Source organism: Sminthopsis crassicaudata, chromosome 4 (assembly GCF_048593235.1).
Source record: "Sminthopsis crassicaudata isolate SCR6 chromosome 4, ASM4859323v1, whole genome shotgun sequence".
In the NCBI taxonomy this organism is placed as follows: domain Eukaryota; kingdom Metazoa; phylum Chordata; class Mammalia; order Dasyuromorphia; family Dasyuridae; genus Sminthopsis; species Sminthopsis crassicaudata.
This window is the reverse complement of record NC_133620.1, coordinates 216608951-216622401: the sequence shown is the minus strand read 5'-3', so window position 1 is coordinate 216622401 and position 13451 is coordinate 216608951. Positions and strand designations below refer to the sequence as shown.

General features: G+C 32.3%; 1 long non-coding RNA gene across 1 annotated transcript in view; it reads right to left on the bottom strand.

Moving 5' to 3' along the window:
- The window catches only part of LOC141541226 (uncharacterized), a 127541-nt gene that overhangs the window by 26762 nt on the left and 87328 nt on the right, over positions 1-13451 (bottom strand). The window contains exons 5-6 of the long non-coding RNA XR_012481698.1: positions 6375-6453; positions 2915-2949 (exon numbers count right to left, since the gene is read on the bottom strand). This is a non-coding gene — a long non-coding RNA (uncharacterized LOC141541226). The remainder of the gene's footprint in view (positions 1-2914; positions 2950-6374; positions 6454-13451) is intronic.

The window sequence follows — 13451 nt, the reverse complement described above, 5'->3', positions numbered from 1 at the left end:
AGATGATTAACAATGTATAGTGCTCTTAAGAATTAAACCTGCTTATGTTTAAAGTTCCTAATGATCCTCCACATCCATCAAGAACCAAAGGACACCAATACACTTGAGCCTAAGCAGACAATATTATTTGTAACCACACATTTTGTAGCATAATTTGGGGAGGAGGGGTAAACAACCAATCAAAACATGAAACTATGATTCTAGCACTTTCAATCAAGTTCCTTCATAAGGACAAAAATAATCCCTAATTAAAATAAAGTTTATTTATATTCATGTAGAGATAATACACTATTCCTTTTTTTCCCTAGGACAGTTTAGAATGATTACAGCAGTATCTAATCAGATACAGATTGTGTTGTTGTTTTTTTCAAAAATCTAACTGCACTTACCTGAGAAGAAGGCTATGCATGAAGAGTACTTATTAATATGAACTCCAACTGAATGATACCTGGTGTGGTGAGTGCTTTATAAGGGCTAAAGTAGAGAGAATGGAGTGGGGAAAGAGAGGGAGTATTGCCAGGTGGGAGTGCTTGCTTTTGCTTTTTCAAAGAATCTAGAATTTATGAGCCAGTGATAAGTTTTATTGAAAGTGAAATGGGGGCAAGGGAAGTATTTAAAGTTTAATTTTAGGATGCATCAATCTCTGCCATTATATAAAATAAATTATGACTGCTACTGGTATTTTTCAGTCTTTTCATTCTTCTCTACATCCATAGAGGAGGCAATGAGGCTTAGTGAAGAAGTATTATGGTAAAATGGAGAGACCTGTTCTTGAATCCTAGATCTATTACTTACTAGCCATGGGATCTTGAGCAAATCTTTAAACTTCCCTAAGCCTAAATTTCCTCATTTATTTAATGAAAAAGCTTGGACTAAATTTTTTCTAATGTGTCTTATAGTTATAAAAATCTCCTGAACCCTTATTTACCCTATATTTAATCACACACACACACACACACACACACACACACACACACACACACACACACACACACATTATACATACATTGATATGATTTATATGTAGGGAGAGAGAAAGATGGGAAGAGAGATAGAGACAGAGAGACAAAGACAGAGACACAGAGAGAAACAGAGAGAAAGAGATTGATTCAATTTGAATGATAGAATATATCTGGCATAGCATTGTTTCCTCTCCAAATCTGATTCATCAATCCCCTCTAAAACATACTCAACAAATGAATATTTTGTCTTTCCTTGAACAACTACTTTGATGGGAATTCACTACTTTTTGAGAAAGTTCATTTAGTTTTTGTTGTTCCTTATATTTTATACAAAAACGTTTCTCTTTATAACAAGACTCATTTAACCTGTTTTTTCCCCCAAAGACATGTAGAATAAATCTAATCACTTCTAAATGATGGTGTTTTACATTGAAAACAAGTATTGCCCTACCACCCTGCTAATCCCCTTAGTTTCCTTCTATATAAGTGAAATATTTCTCATTACTTTACCTGTTATTGTAGGTTTTATTGTGTAAAAGAACTTTTACCATTCTGGTGAACCACTTTTGGGCACAATTAAACAAGTTAACATCCCTCTTAAAATGTAGCATAAAAACCTTAACATAATATACTACTAAGTACTTCCTGAACAGGAAAGAATTCAGGAGAATTAATCACTAGTCTTATTTTAGTTATTGTTCTTTTTTTTTTTTTTTTTAATGAAGCCTAACATCTATTAGATTTTTTTGGTTTCAGTGACACACTATTGACTCCTATTGAGCTTGTAGTCAACTAAACCCTGCAAATCTTTTTTTTTTTTTTTTCCCCCCTTTTCTTTTCAAATTAACTGCTGTCTTGCTATGTCTCCATATTCTTTTCATCATTTGTTACTTTTGGAACTCAAAGAGATATTCTCGGATTTATTTCCAACCACCTCCTGCCACGTTTTTCCAATTGATCTTTCTAAGCATTATGTCACTATTTGAAACATGGAATGATATGTGACTGTTTATCAGAGCCCAGAGCTTTGGTAGTAGTAATAAAAACATAATGGCTCCCACTTCCCTCTGTGCCAATAGTTGTCCTTAATAAATCTAGCCTGAAAAAAGTTTCTAGGCCTGCATACCCCAAATTCAATTCAATAAACAGCTATTTTGTACAGAATACTGTGCTTAGAGAAATATATAAATACATGTTCCCTCATTTAGAAAGGACAGATAACATTTGCATATAACTACTGTGAAAAAATAGAATATGGCAACTACCTAAAATATTTTTAAAGTCTTTTGTGATACCTGAGAAAGAAAAAGATGATTATTAATGAAAAATGCAGAGTTCTGCATTTGAAGACAGACTTCTAGATTGAAATCCAGACTCTGCCTGACACTTATAACCCTATTTAATTTTTTACTTTTTAATTTGTTTTTTGATGGCAATTCTTGTTTTAATATTTTGTTTTTCCCATTACATGAAAAAAAATGTTTTACATTTGTTTTTAAAACTTTTAAGTTCCAGATTCTTTCCCTTCATCCCTTCCTCCCCCATTGAGAAGGTACATGTGAAGTTATGAACAACATTTCCATAAAAGTCATATGGTGAAAGAAAAAATAGATCACTACCCTGCCTCCCCCCCCCCAAAAAAAAAAAAAAACAACAAAAAAAGTTTTTTTTAAAAGCATGCTTCAGGCTGTATTCGGACACAATCAGTTCTTCTTCTGGGTATTGATAGCATTTTTCATAAGTTTGGATCATTGCATTACTGAGAATAGCAAAGTCATTCATAGCTAATCATCCTAGAACATTGCTATTACTTTATACACAGAACATTTCATTTTGCTTGAGTTCATAGAGGACTTTCCAAGTTTCTCAGAGACCACTCTGTTCATCATTTCCCATAGAACAATAACATTCCTTCATAATGACATACTACAATTTATTCAGTCATTCCTTACTTGATGAGTCTCCCCTCAATTTCCAGTTCTTTGACCTGAAAAAAAAAAGTTGCTATAAATATTTTTGTTCATATATGTCCTTTTCCTTTGAAAAAAAAATCTTTTGGGATTCATGACTAGTAGTAGTATTGTTAGGGCAAAGAATATGCATAGCCCTTTGGTTAACCTACCACTTACAACTTATATGATCATAACCTCTCCAGATTTCAGTTTTCTCATTTATATGGGCCTCTGAGGTCCTTTCTGGCTTTAAATCTAAGATCTTTGATTTGGGATAAGGAGAGCAAATGAGATTTTATGGATGCAATTGAGTGGCTTGTGAAGAGTTTCTTGAAGAAGGGAAAGGATTTTTATTAAGGAGAGTTTAGGAGGAGTAATTTCTAGATAAAAAGAAAGGTGTGAGCAAAGGTGCTGAAGTGGAAAATCATAAAAAAAATACATTGCAGACAATGAAGTATATAACATTACTAGAATATGGAGTTTCATACTGGAGAAGTATGAGATATGCCTGGAAACATAAGGTTTGTAGAATACTGTAGAAGCCAAGTGACAGTTTATATTTTATTTAGAAAATAACAAGGAATATTTTAAGGTTTTGAACAAAGGAATGATGTGACAAATCTGTACAAAAAGACTATGAGAAGAATGAATTGGAGGAAGGAAAGACTGGAATTAAGGAGATTAATATGGAAATTCTAGCAATTGGTAGATGATAATGAGGGACCTGAACTAAAGTAATAGCAATAGGAAGAGAAAACAGGAAATGAGAACATGAAATATTATACAATAGAATACCTGGAAACTACTCGATCTGTGAAATGAAGAAAAAGAAAAGAAAAAAGTTCAGAGAAGGCTCAAAACTTAAACTATAAGGGAGAAAGGAAAGGAATAAGCATCTTTGAATATCTACTAAATAGAAGGCACTATGGTAAACTCTTAACAAATATTATCTCAATTGATCTTAACAAAAAACCTGGGAACTGGGTGTTATTGTTATTCCATTTTGCAGTTATGGAAACTGAGGCAAAAAAGAAAAGGTTAAGTGATTTGGGCAAATAGTTATTAAATGTCTGAGGCTAGATTCAAAAGCAGCAGACTAATCAGAATTATAAAGGCTATACCTCAGTTTGTCAAGCTCTATAAAGCTTCAGTTTAGTAGTTCTTGGAACCCTAGGAGTAAGAATTTGGAATATAAAAGAATGGAGAAACAGGAGATATGAGGAGTAGTTTACTTTGGGGCAAAGTTTCTTTGGAAACTTTCGCAAACTGTTAACTTTCATTGATACCAACAAATAGCTTTCAACTATTTCTTGTCTATACCTAATTCACTCACCTTTAATCCTATAGAAAATTAAGCCTTTTGGCTACTCTATCATTTTTAAGAAAATATTTTGAATTGTACAAATTTTCCAAACCAGTAGAACAAAATATTCTGAAACTACCACTGATTCATTTGGTAAATAGGAAATAGTGGTTTAGAATATGCAAAATTTGATTAATTACGGCATTATTTACAGACATACCAAAGTTAGATAAAAGAACAAATAGTTAAGGAAAGATAAGGATGCTTTGTTTGTTTTGGGGTTTTTTTGGATACATGGAGTTCTAATATAAAAATGACACAACCTGTCAAAAATTCAAATGTTTTATTATAATTTTACTTTGAAAAAAAATTTCATTCTATATTTTCTTCGCCTTATCGATTCACACACACACACACCCACACACACACACATACTTCAAACTGAAGTAACTTGGTTATCTGAAATAGTATTACATTCTAATCCTTATTTTGCTAAATACTTGAGAAACATAGTTTACAATGGATATGTTCAACAGAATATTCAAGTTATTGGTTTCAAGCAGTGTAGACAAGTGTGTACATATGTTTGGCAAATTTCCATTTAGAGATGATATTCATCAAGGTAGATGAGTCTCCCCATGGAGACTGTATATGGAAGAAAGGAGAAAGGGCTAAAAGTTTTTATTAATGGGCTAGTTTATGAACATTTAAAGGTATGTGGTGGTCATTTATATGATAAGTTATTTGAAAAAAGTTCACATCAGACAGCATTATTTCTTTTTCTTTTTTCTTTTTTTTTTCTTTCTTTTTCTTTTTCTTTTCTTATTTTTTTATTTTATTTATTTATTTACTTAGTTTTTTGAGAGAGGATCAGTTGTCAGGCAGGGAAAAGAGAGAGGGAATGACTGAGGAATATGACTGAGGGAAATAGCCACATTTATAATATGACTGGGTATCAACAGGTATTTGACATTAATAATAATTTACACCTGCATAAAACTCAGAACAACTTAAAAGTCAATTCTATCTGTATTGTTGTTTGTTCTTCTACTTTTTTTTTTTTTTTTTTTAATCAGATCTGTGATTTCTTAAGGTTAGGAAGGAGCTAGAGATAAAATTTATCTTTCAATGTGGATTGGCACTTTTTCTGAAATTGAGAGATTTGTTTGGGGCTACTGACAAATTAAGGGACTTGCACAGAGTAATTCTGACAGTTTGAGAGACAGAGAACTTGAACCTGCATCCCTTTGAGAGAGAGCCTTCCTAGAGACATATAGGTGGCACAGTGGATTGAGCAGTGATTCAATTCAAAACCAGAGTTCTAAACTAGCTTCAAAAACTTTCTAGCTATGTGATCCTTGGATAGACACTAAACATTTGCTTGCCTCAGTTTACACAACTGCATAATGGAAATAATAATAGCATCTATATTTCATGGTTGTTTCAAAAATCAAATAAAATTATATTTGTAAAGTGCTTGGTATATAGTGGAAAACTGACAAATGCTTGTTTCCTGATTTCCTGACTCAACTCTTTATTTACCAAACCTTTCAAAGGCAATATTACTTCTACTTCATAGATGAAGAAACTGAGGTCCAGGGAAGTTAATTATTTAGGTATAATTACATAGAATTTGAACACAGGTATAATCCTAATTTGGTATCTAAAATTATTTTCTCTAGGCCCCTATTTTATGCTGTTATGGTGGATAAAACCAAAAGATGTGCAGTTTAGATAATGATATACATATGTAGATTTTGAAATAGTTTAATGAATAGTGGTGATTAGGCGATCAATGGAAGGATGTCCCTAGCAGAGAGTTCCTGGAAACTTTCCCTGGACACATACTGTTTCATAATTTTGTCAATGACTGAGATAAAGCACCAGACATAATTATAAAGTTGCCTCCATATAATTAGAGCTAGGAAGAATAGAATCAAGATCTTCCCAAATCTTGTCAAATTAGAACAATGGATCATAATAGATAAGATAAAATTTAGTGGAGATAAAGGCAAAATGTTTTCTTTGGGGGTGGCAAAGCTGCAGGTAACTTAAATGCATGAAATCAAAGAAAAACCAGCCAATACTAGTTTAGACTTCCCTGATAGATTCAACAACATATAGAACAAGAAAGACATATCTGGTCTTGAATGTTACCTTTGAAGAAGCTTAGCATGGTAGAAAAGCTGGAGACAACATCATATGAAATTGAGTTCAGGGAATTAATTTGTTTAGTCTAAAGAAAAGAAGAATAATGAGAAATAAAGCATGTGATTTCATATATTTGAAGGGCTCATGCATGAAATAAATATGATTTTGTAAAATATAAATAAGAGCAATAAGTAAAGACCAATCAGCAGTTTTCAGCTCAATATAAGGAAAATCCAACGTCTAGAAGTAGCTCAAAGTGGAATTTTTAGCTTTATCATATAATCAGTTCTCCATCACTAGTAATCTTTAGAGAGATATTATATAACAGTTATTGAACATATGATTAGTGGGAATTCCTGTTCAGCTATGGATAGGTTATACTCAATAATATCTGAGGATATTTTTCTACTCTAAGATCTCTTTATTCTCTGGTTAATTCTATAACCTATTGAATATATATACACATTGATGGATACAGAAAAGATAGAAGAACTAGTACAAGGACAGAGAAGAGGCAGTTAGAAAAGTAGGAAGTCAACAGGATGTGTTAATGAAAAGCCAAAGAAAGAGAAGACATCAAAAGAGAAAATTTTTATTAATAACAAATGAAGCAAAGTAGTCAAGAATAATGGAAATAAGGTAATGGATTACCTTTTAATACAGAAGTTTCACTAAGTGGTAAGATTGAAATGGCATTTCTTAGGTTGTTTTTTAATTAGTTCAAATAGTAATTGAACCCAGTACATTGATTGAATACTACTTCTTCAAAAAATATGGGAACAAGAGGAAGATGATATTGTATGATAACCTAAGACACTTAAAGTTTTGAAAAATTTTTTGTCTTTTTGATACTGGATAGATCTGAACATACTATTAGGCAAATGAAAAGGAAATTGTGAAGAGCAAGGTTTGAAGATGTTTTAATGAAAGGAAATGATTGATGCAGTCATGTCAGAGAGGAATTGGGAGAAGAAATAAAAAGTTGATCTCTTAGCAATTTATAAGGATTTCAAGGTCATTTTAGTCTTGAGAAAGAATAGGTGCTACTTGTTTTGAAAGAGGAAGAAACTGACAAATTCTTACAAATTTAGTAAATGGGTAAAGACAATATAGTTCTCTCTGTGTGTAATGACTTTGATCTCAGTAAAAAAAAATCACATGAAGAAAAATGAAAAGAAAAAAGAGTATTAATATAGCACCTACTATGTGATGGGTGGCTGTGAATGTAATGGGTAGTAGTAGATTTTTCAAAAGCTTAATAAGACAGGAAAGCATTTCTAACAATTAGCACAACTTATTTTCTCTTATACACTGTGTTCTCTATCTCTGCCTCTTATTCTCTTTATTCTTCCTCCACTTTTCTTCTAATTGCAGCTTAGACTAACCCACTGAATCCACAGTCAGTACAGAACTTCATCTATAATATTCAAGGATGAGTAAATCTGACCTACTACCTTCTCTCTTTCTCTTTTTTGAATTTTAAATTAATTATTTTTTTTCCTTCCTTTCTTTCCTACCCTGCATTAAAGAAGGCCACCATTTGACACAGATTTATAAATATTTGTAAAACCAAATTTTTCTATTTATCAGTTCTTTCTACTACCTTCTTGAAAAACATTAGTTTCCTCTGGCAACACCTCCAGTCAAATCAAAGGATGAAGGTGATTGTATTTGTTTGTTTCCTTGCTTGTTTTTAAATGTTTCTCTTATACAGGCACAGAAAAATTCAAATAGAAGGACTTTTTCTTGGGAGGGGGGAAGATCCAAGACCCAGAGAGAAACAACTTGTTTTAAGTCACACAGCCCAAGTGGCACTCTGCTTCTTGTCCTTGATCTTTTATCACAGTATATATACAACTCTCAAAATTATAAACACCATATCAGAAAAGGCACATATTGTATTAAAAAGTAGATTTCAAGAACATTGATTTGAGAAGCATAAGATAAGTTTTTCAAAGAGGTGATTCTTAAAATCCTTTTTAGCAATTTAACCAAATTTGGAGAATCAGAGCAAAGGGCAACAAAGCAAAAATCAGTCCATTTGAATGTTAATTGTGAATATTTGAGCTTGTATGTTTTCCCACATAATCAATATTAGAAATATCCTGCTATATAGTTTATTGCCCTAGAAATACTGAAAAGATGGTCCTAAATGATCTGTTGATATTTATTTAATTATTTGTCTGTTTCTCTGTTCATTCATTCTCTTACTTTTTCATTTTTTTATCTGTTTATTTGGTCATTCATTTATTCGTTCTTCAATCATTAATTCTTTAACTTATTTGTTTGTTTATTGAAGAACAGATCTCTAATCTTATCCATACCAAGAGGATTATCACCACTTATAAATATTATATTATTATATTATATTATATTATATCATATCATATTATATTATATCATATCATATCATATTATGTTATATTATATTATATTATATTATATTATATTATATTATATTATATTATATTATATTATATTATATTATATTATATTATATTATTGATCACTGATAGTCCTACTCTACTCCAGAATTTGATATGTTCCTTTTCTAACTTGGGCTAGTTTATTCCTTCTTGGACAGTATGATAGTTCCATGTTTTGGAGGGGCTCACTGTATTTGTGCCAGAATTAAAATGGATATTAGCTTGACTTTTACCTTCCTATGCTCATAATTCCTGAACTCAAGCCTCTAACAGCCTCCAGTAGCAAGGATTATGTGTGTGTACCACCAAATCTGTCCTAATAGTCGTATATGTGGAAAATGTCGCAGGAGACAACCTGTGTACTATAAGGCTTCATTCAAGGACACAAGAATATTTGGAAAATGCCCATGCTAAAGATCCAAGGCAATCACCATGTTGAAGTCATGTCATAAGAGAAACAGTGAGAATAAAGTAATGAAGTTCTTTATTGTGACCAATAAAAAGAACAAATATTATTCTACTATCTACAGTTATCTTTCTAGTATCACACCATGTATCACAAATCAGCATAAGAAGTTAAAAGGAAATTTTGGTGTATATATATATAATTTTTTGGCTGAAGCTTTGGGGTTAAGTAATTTGCCTAGGGTCATACAGCCAGGAAATGTTAAGTGTCTGAGGCCACATTTGAACTCAGGCCCTCCTGACTTCAGGGCTGGTGCTCTATCCACTGCACCACCTAGTGTTGCCCTGTATTTTGGTATATTTTTAAGGGAGTCACATACAAAGACTAGCAAATAACACAGAAAAAAGTTTAGAAATTCAGAAATTCATAAAATGTATGTATAGTATTGTGAAAAACCAACATATTTTATCTTTAAAACTATACTAATTCAGACTTCTATTGTGCTAAGAGAGGATCAAAAATTTTATGCAGATTTTCTAGATCATGGGGATGCTATGTTTCTAACCCTTGTGATGTGGAAGATATAACTGCATATTGCATTTTAAGTTTTACAAAACACTTTACATATATTATCTCATTTGTTTCTAATAACAACCCATGAGTTAGATATTGTTACTATTCCCAAATTCCAGGTAAGAAAACTGAGTCTGAGAGAGTTGTGACTTGCCAAGAGTCAAAAAATTAGCATCAAAGTCCGAATTGAAAATCTAGTCTCTAAGACTCCAACTACAACACTTTTACTCATGCTCTATATATCTGCCTAGCAGAGTAAAGAGAATTTTACCATTGCTATTTTCTTCCTCATCCCACACATACTTATTCTTCTATTCTTCAAATGTCCTTCATCCTACTTTCTACATTTTCCAGATGTTAAAGTAAGGGTTCTCATTTTTCACCAGAGACAATTATTTGTAGCACTTTATTCTAAAAGGTTTGAGGGAAAAGGACTGGAGTCACAGGATTTTGAGTTGGAAGTGTCCTCAGAGACCATGTAGTCTAACATACTCATTTTACAAGTAAGGAAATGATAGCTCATAGAAATGAAATGACTTGCCTGATGTCACCCAGATACTAAATAGCAAAGAAAAAAATTCAACCCAAGGCATCTGGCTTGTGCTTTTTGTACTAGGATGCTACCTAGACTCTCTTATAGTACTTTTCCCTATAAGCAAGAGATCTGAAGTCTACAAACTGAATTCCTGTTTAATTTAAGTTCATCTTAGCAAATTAATCACTTCTTCTGGAGATATTCTTTCCCTAAAGTTAGTTTCAGAATAGTTCAGAGTTTCTTCTATGCCAATACCAGCTCAAACTGGCTTGGGGAATTTATTGTTGCATCTTCAATGTGATGAACTTATATCCTACAAATTAACAAATTTACAAATCAGGATTTCTGCTTTATTGGAAAATGTTGCTGATGCTAAATTTAAAAGTGTCTTTAGTATATTTATTTCTTCCCAAATAAGGGAAGTTGTTAAACATTTACTAGCAGTTCACTATTTGGAGAATATTTGATTAATTTATTTAAGTTTAAAATGGAAATTGTAGACAATAAATATTTTCTCTTGAGTATTTTATACCTACCAGTTAAAGTTAATTAAGTTTTATCCCAAATGGAAGACCTCAGATTTGTAAGGTGCTTTAAGTATCTACAAGTAGATTCACTATATCAATATAAAACTTGTTATTTTTTACAAATCAAATTGTGGGAAATATTGAAGAAAAGAATTAGGACCCAACATAATTTGGATTTTCTGGGTCTCTTAGGAAAACACTGGTGTTATTCAATGAATGGAACATGACATCTATTCTCAAACTCCATGTTTCTCTTCACAGATTGAGAAAGCAGCTGGCTGAGCAACAAGTAGGTTTTGTCTGTAAATGACCTTATTCTTTTCTATCATCCAAATCTTGATCTGGGGAGCTTGTGAGAATTCAAAAGTAGGTCTAAAAATGAGGCCAAGAAGGAATTATCTAGCAGTTAAATCATAAAAGTTCTACTGTGCTTATTTCAGTTGTATGTCTCTCTAGTGCCTAAACAAGAGACTCCATTTTATTATTAATGCAAAAGAATAACTTTAGAAACTCTAAAACTATCAATAACATGTCAGTTTTCTTTCTAAAACTATTAGTCTGTAAGTTGGAGTCAAAGAAAGTGATCATCTTCAGAATGAGGAGAGAAAGCATATAAAGATTTAATCATTTTTCTTATGAGTCAAATAATGTCAAGATAAGTATCTCATGCATGAGAAAACTCTTTTTTCCTAAATGACATACATTATAAAATATCAAGTATCTTATGAATTGTTTACTTTGCTCAAGACTTAGGTCATGAAAGGTTGACTAAACTATTATTAATTACTTAAACAACAGGCATAGCTCTTTGTCATGGTACTGTTGTTGTTTAGTCATTTTTCAGTCATGTTCTACTTTTCTGGAATAGACTAAATTCACTAAAGTCAAGTTCAGGGAGTATCTTATAAACTGGCCACAAAAAGGGAGATAGATTTTAGAATTTGATGAACTATTTATTCTCAGAGGGTATAGTATTGTTATTGACTTCAGTGCAAAGACAAGCATTTGGTGGGCTATATTTGTGTATTTTTGCTGTTTGTTTATATTCTGCAAAAAGTAGTGGTGGATGTGGTGGTGGTCATGGTTGTGGCTGTGGTAATTGTTGTAGCTGGAGTTGTAATGCTGGTGGTTTTAAAATAATTTGTCTCAATAATTCTATCTCTCTAGACTTAGAGAGTAAAATTGTTTTGAGGCCATTATATACCTGGCTTAAGACATTAAGATATGTAGATATTAGAAAATGCCTAAATAAAATTTAAAATTAATTCAGGGAAAAAAGTTATTTCTAATATGGCTTATCATATGTAATATGTATATTCTGGCCCAACTCTGGGCCTGCTTCACTGGCCTTCTGGCTTAGAGAGGCACTTTGAAATATTAAGATGTCTCTCCTCTATGATCACTGGTTTGAACTCTGCCCCACTTCTTTCCTGGCTATGTTACTCACATTTGTGACTAGCATCCTAACTCCACTCAATCCCTTAATTTTGGGTAATTTTTACAAATGGAAATTTACTACAAAAAAAATAGTAAGACCAAATATAGAAACATTTCCTAGATAATTACTTTACACCACATCAGTCTCTCATTGGAGTAGGCTCAAAACTTAGCTCAATTGCTACGTAGAATTAGTTCCACCAAATTTATGCCTGCCAGATCTGTGAAGGTCCCAGAGATTTCTTCTTGTTCCTCAGGGCTCTCAGACTTGATCTGGGTTAAGACTCCCTCTTTCTCCTGGCTCACTTCCTTGTTCAACATTAGGAACTCCACTCTTTGGACCAAGAATAGAAAACAAGGAAGGAGATCATTTCTTGGGAGTTCATATGGCCTCAAAGCAGGACATATATTTTCTGTCCTTATAGCTTGGTCTCTTAACTGACTCAGAACTTTAAAAAAAACTTTTCTGACTAGATAGTCAATCATTAAATGCTTCTCCCAAACACATGACTAGGTACCAATTACAAATGCACAAATGCTCAACAATTTCTCCAAGGCAGTTCACTTATATATTATCACAAAGACCCCACACAGTTGAATCCCAGGCTATTGTCCTGCCAGTTTAGTGCACCAGTGGAGAATAACTTCAGTTATGAGAAAAAAATGACAAAGTTACTCACACAACAGTCATACCTTAAAAACTTTTTCAATATGGAAACACTTATTTTTTAGACTTCTAGAAAGATCAAGAAAGACTTTGCAGAGGTGCTGTGTTTTGAAGGAATCTGAAGATTCAAAGAAGAGACAATGAGGAAAAAATATATACAGGAATGGGAAAACTGCAAAGATGCAGTGGTAAAAAATGGATTGTTCTATATGGGGAATAGTTAGTAAGCCAATTTGGCCAAAATGGAGAATATATGAAGGGAAATGATATGATATAAGAATATAAACAGAGGTAGAAAGCAAATGTAGAGGACTTTAAATGTCATGCTAGTGATTTTATTTCTCCCACTAGAGGGAATGGGTAGTTATTGAAGATTTAAGAATAGGGAAGTAATATGGTTAGAGTATTAATAGACTAATAAGAATAATCAGATTATTTCTAGAGGTTGCAGCCCTTTGGAATAGGCTTTAAGAATCCAAGGTCATCATCATGATACACCGAAATAGAATGTC